Source organism: Genypterus blacodes, unplaced genomic scaffold, assembly GCF_046128005.1.
Source record: "Genypterus blacodes isolate CSIRO-AG114 ecotype Tasmania unplaced genomic scaffold, CSIRO-AGI_Gbla_v1 ptg000019l_1, whole genome shotgun sequence".
NCBI classification, from domain to species: domain Eukaryota; kingdom Metazoa; phylum Chordata; class Actinopteri; order Ophidiiformes; family Ophidiidae; genus Genypterus; species Genypterus blacodes.
In genome coordinates this window covers 2639170-2645399 of record NW_027466832.1, presented here as the reverse complement: position 1 = coordinate 2645399, position 6230 = coordinate 2639170, and positions in this window count along the sequence as shown.

Sequence of the window (6230 nt, the reverse complement as noted above, 5' to 3'; positions counted from 1 at the left end):
TGTTCGGCGCAAGATCGGTAGATGGGAGGAACAGTGTGTTAGGTATCTGGCTGTAAATACCAACATATTTTGTGCTGATGGATCCGCTCGGTTCTGTTCATCAGTGTTGAAAACAAAATAAAAAGTCATTTCGAGAAAAATGTTGAGATGTTACGAGTATAAAGTCGTAATGTACAGAGAAACCAAAGACAAAATAAAAAGACATTTTATGTAAAAATTCTAAATTAGGAAATGAAACACAATATATAACGCAAGAATTATAAAATTACGAGGAGAGGGCAGATTCAAGCTATGATGACATAGAATGAGTGAGCCCATTGAGGTCTGAATGCTGTTCATTCTTGTAGAAATGTGTAATAAACTAGCATCTGGAACAGGTGTTGTGATAGGAGTGAATGTCCCCGTTGTGGGACGAATAAAGGATTATCTTATCTTATTTTAGAATTGTTTTGGTTTGATCCGATCAGCAAGTGCAAAGTATACTTTACGTGTAATAGAGTTATAATGTGTTTTTTACAATGAAAGTTGCCAAAATAGTATTTCTATCATTCATTGTATTTGTTTTAGCATTTACACGCACTATGACATACAAAAGGGGCTAAATGGTGACACTGTGTGACACCAGAGTTGTCCACTGCAAAGCCTGGTCTGACCTCCAGGCAAAATCAATTCAGTTCAATTTTGAAAAAAATAATCAATTCAGTTGGTTGAATGTTATGAAGAGATAGACTGAAATGGAGTTAAAGGTGCCTGACGTACTTGACTCTGTGACTGCATCAGCTGCATGGTTTTAATGAAACAAGAAGGAGGGTTACAATGGGGATGTGACCCAGATTCAGACAAGTTCGTCAAGTTTCAAGTCAAGTTTATTTGTATAGCCCAATATCACATACAATGTCTCAAAGGGCTTTACAGACCCACAACATCAGGACAATTCCCGACCCAGCCCAAAGCTCGCAAGGGAGACGAGGAAAAAGGAGGGAGGAGGCAGTAGCTCAGTGGGTAGAGCTTGGGAAGCAGAGGGTCGCAGGTTCGAGTCCCTTCCGAGGTGCCCCTGAGCAAGGCACCGAACCCTCTAGCTTCATGAAGCGTTGAAGCTTTCCATCCAATTGCTCAACACATGGGCCAAAGCCCCACGGTGCTTCATTTGCTCTACTGTGCCATCAAGTGGACAATAACTGTCAAACAGGCAGTGATTATATTGGCTGAATCAGTCACGTGGTACGGCAGGCTGGCAAGGCTTCGTACGTCACCACATACGTGACCAACACACGCCTCGATACACGTTTTGCAAAGATCTTCCTGGATTACACGGCACACGCTTTGAAGCCTCGACACGAAAGGACACATCACTACTCGAGACAGACAGTCAGCCACAGTGTTTGTTTTTCCTGATCTGTAACAGACTGGGCGAGATACCATCCAGCAATTCGTATGTTGACATCCTTCCTCTTATGCAACCACTGGAGGGCACGATGATCAGTCTCTAGGAAGAAGTGTCGTCCTAGAAGGTACTATCTGGGGGTGTGAATTGCCCACTTCATTGCCAGACACTCCTTCTCCACCGTAGAATACTTGGTCTCTCTGTGTAGAAGCTTGCGACTCAGGAACACAACTGGTTTCATTTCTCCATCCCTTTCCTGCAATAGCACCCCACCAAGGCCCACTCCAGAGGCATCAGTTTGCAGGATGAATGGCTGGTTAAAGTCAGGACTGTGCAGAACTGAGTGGGTGCAGATGGAGTCTTTGGGGTCTCTGAAAGCTCAGTCACACTCTTCGACTCAACGCACTTTGATTGGTTCTGAAGCTGTTGTGAGGTTGTTGATCACCACTGACCACTCTGCAAACTGGGGAATGAACTTCCTGTACCACCCCGCCAGGCCCAAAAACTCTTCAACTTCTTCTTGGTGGTAGGGACTGGAAATGCCTGGATGGTTAACCCCCGCAAAGCTCCAGGGCCGGATGGCATCCTAGGCCGAGCTCTCAGGGCGTGCGCTGTACAACTGGCTGGGGTGTTCACCAACATCTTCAACCTCTTCCAGTCACACTGACATCACCTTGGATCCCTTTCAGTTTGCATACAGACCTAATAGGGCCACGGGTGATGCCATCGCCATGACTACTCACACCACACTCACCCACCTGGACAAAGGGAATACATACATGCGAATACTCTTCATTGATTACAGCTCGGCATTCAACAACATTATTCCCTTTAAGCTCGTCATCAAGGTCGCTGACCTTGGACTGGAGCCTGGCATCTGCAACTGGATTAGCAACTTCCTGACAGACAGACCTCAGGTGGTGAGAATCGGCAGCCAGACCTCTTCCTTACTGGTCCTGACCACAGGCGCACCACAAGGCTGTGTACTCAGCCCCCTGCTGTACTCTCTGTTCACTTATGACTGTACTGCCCAGTACAGCTTCATCCTTAAGTTTGCTGACGACACGATCATCCTGGGCCTCATCACGAACAAGGACGAGACGGCCTACAGAGAGGAGCTGAAAACACTACTCAGCTGGTGTTCCAACAACCTCTCTCTCAACGTCAGCAAAACAGAAGAGATGATCGTGGACTTGAGATGAAAACGGGGGTGCGGACACTGCCCACTCCACATCGGTGATGCTGAGGTTGAGAGGGTCAGCAGGTTTAAGTTCCTTGGGGTGCACATCACTGAGGACCTCTCCTGGACACAACACACACACTGGTGAAGAAGGACCACAAGTGGCTCTATTCCTTAGAACACTGAGGAAGTTTGGCATGAATGCCAACATCCTCAAAATCTTCTACAAGGGCACAATTCAGAGCTTTCTGACAGGCTGCATCACGGTCTGGTACGGGAACTGTTCCGCCCACAGCCGCAAATCACTACAGAGAGTGGTTGAGGCGGCAGAGCACATCGTTGGCAACAGTCTCCTGGCCATTCAGGAAATCTACCTTAAGCGGCGCCTGCGAAAGGCACACAACATCCTCAAGGACCACAGCCACCCAGCTGCATGTGTGCAGACTGTTCTCCCCTGTTACCGCCAGGCAGACATTACAGGAGCATAGCTGCACGCACCACGCTGAGGAAAAGCTTCTATCACCGGGCCATCAGGCTCATCAACTCCTGAACTTAAACCAACACTTAAACCAAGACAACTTACCAGATAACCTGCTGTAGGGTGCTGCTGCACTTTAATACATTCAACTTCTTTTTAAAACAAAAAAAGTCTAGAACTGTCAAACTCATTTTAGTTTGGGGCTACATCCAGCCCAATTTAAACTTAAGTGGGCCGAAGCAGTGAAATCATAGCATAATAACCTATAAATGGATGGAAATGGACAACTCCAAGTTTTGCCTTTGTTTTAGTGCAAAGAAGTACAAGTTCATATTGTAGATGTTTACTTTTATTAAACAATCTTTTGACAAAACATATTATAAACAACCTGAAATTTCTTAAGTAAAGTCAGTAAGTCCAATTTCAACAATAAATAATAATAACAATACAGTATATATAAAACAACTTGTCAAGATCTAGAAATTATGCTTGGACCCTGCTGCAGCCACTCCTCAGTCTGCCTCCACAAGTAAACTCCCTTGAAGGGGACAGTGACCATCTTTATCATTATTTTAATGGTGTCTGTCTGCTCCTGCCTTATGGGCGTGTCGCTCTTGAGGCCACTGTGCCAGATATCTGCATCAGGCCCCCAGCTGAAATCCCATTGACAGGTGCAGTGTTACAGGTCCGGCACCAGTTCTTCCTGGTCCCACTGCATGACAACCCTCAGCCGAGGCAGGGTGGTCACTCTGCATTCCCCACACCTGTAGGTATCCAGGATCATCAGTGGCATATGAAACATCCCTTTAAACTGCCACTTCCCCCTGTCCAGCTTGAGTTGCTTCTTGCGGCCCTGTCCTTCCCATTGCACAGAAAGGTCAGTTGCAACAAAGCTGCTAGGCAAATCAATGACATCCTTATTCGTAACATGGCGCTTAGACATGGGATGGGTCACAACACAGGCTGAAAACACTTCCAGATATTCCTGATCCGGATATCCAAGCACTGCAGGGACAGAGGTCACGTCAGGCTTCACCAGAATCTTACCCCCAGCCAGATCATTCCCCAAAATAAAGTCCACCCCCTCTATTGGATAACATGGGCAAACCCTGGAAACCAAGGGACCAGTGACCAGATCTGACTCAAGATACACTGAATGCAACGGCGTATCCAGGCATTGCATTCAAATCCCATGCACAACAACACCGGAATCCACAGCAGAATCAGCAGAAAGAGGCAACATGTTACTCAAAATGAAGGACTGTGACTCAGTTGTATCCCGCAGTGTCACTGTAATTCTGACACCCTCCCCAGTTAAGGACACAAACCCCTCCATATGAAATGGAGCAACCATTCGACTTTGGTCCTTACAATAAAAACACAGTGGACCTTCCCTAGTTCCCTAGTAGTGCAGAGGTTCCTGACCTCTCAATGGCAGACGACAGGAACTGACATTTTCTTTTAATTTACTGTCACCATGCCCGTGGGCACACCAGACCACTCACAAAACACAGACTTATGGGCGAGCACATATTCATCAGCAAGAATCGGACAACTTCACAGCCTTTTGCTCATTCCAATAAGTAGCCACCGCGTCAGGCAAACTATTTTTAAACTTTTCCATCAGTTCCAAGAAAAGCAATTAACCCCCACAAGCAAACTCAACATAAGTGGAAGACCTCAGCTTCCATAGCAGACAAAATAGCTGGTGATAAGCCTTTCGGCACCTGCTCATACGCCCTTAAAGTTGCCAACTTTAACGTGCTCATAGTCAAAGCTACTTTCAGGTGACGTTGCTAACAAGAGGGCCACTTCAAAGTTGTCACATCATGCTCAAAGAAAATAAAAATACTTATACACGTCCTTCTCAAGAAAGACTGCAACAAAGCAAATTGCCGAGCCAGCGGAGACGCTGCTGCATCGAATTGTAATTTACTTTAAGCATAATATACGCTTGTCTCTTCAGCAAGCTTTCTTACTTCCAAGCTACACTGCATTTCTTTCTCCTGGACATCCAATCAATGCAATTCCACCTCAAGCTTCTTCAACTTCACCTTTAACTTCGCCTCATCAGCTGACAATAACCCACACTCCCCAGAGCAGACAAAAGCTGCTTTTTAAATCATATGCTTTCTGTCCTGCCTGTGGGAATGTCAAATCTCTCTGCAATCAGTTTGAGATTTTCTTTAGTACACACCTCCAACACATCAAGAGTTGGGCTATTAACAAACATCTCCAAATCAAATGCCATGGTAGCGCTCAAGCCAACCTGCAAGGACAGCACCACAGCAACAAGATAATACTCGACAATCACACAACAATCCTGGAAGGCACCCTCACCACAAAACACACAGACGCCGCAATGCAAACAAAGTGCTATGAGAACACAATGTCACGCACAAGTTAACCAGAAGCACAATGCCCAGAAGCAAAACTACCACACCATGCCTAAAGTTAAGATAAGATGAAAGTGAAACAGCTTTGACAAGCCCCCAAATATGTCACAGCCACATTCAGCAAACTTGGCTCACCACATGGCTAGCAACATATAAACAGAACGCCACACTCGAGTACAACAGAAATGAAAATTGTTTATTTACAAGAAACACAAAACAAAGCAGTAGGTACTATCAGAGTCCAGAGGTTTGGCCTGAAAGAAACAAAAGATGCAGGGAATCTGTGCCAACCACACCATGGGCCGTAGGACCCAGAGTTCCTCTCCCTAACCAAAACACAAATGATCACTAAGAGGATAAATAAAGTTGCTAGGAAAACTACACTGCCAGACCAGTCACTACCGAGCAGGGAACAATATGCATGACACAACCCGAGAGCTGCTTAGCCAACAGGTGAGTGAGAGAGGGACTCCTCCTCCAAAAGCCCTTTGAATAGAGTGGCAAACCAATTACATCACCCACATTTGGGAAGATCCAAGAGAGCACAGAGCAGGGAAAGGGAAAGGAATAAGTAACGATGATGATGATGATGATTGTGATGACAATGACGATAGTGATCGTAGGAGATTCTTGTGGTCCACCTCAAATTGATAGAATAAACAGAATTTAAATAGAATGTGTCCTGAAATCTTAGTAGGAGGAAGGGTTGCTGGGTGGTGAGGGGGGTATTTGTCGTAGTGACGGATCGGTGTGTGTGGGTGGGTATTTTGAATTATTTTGAGTTTAGGAGTC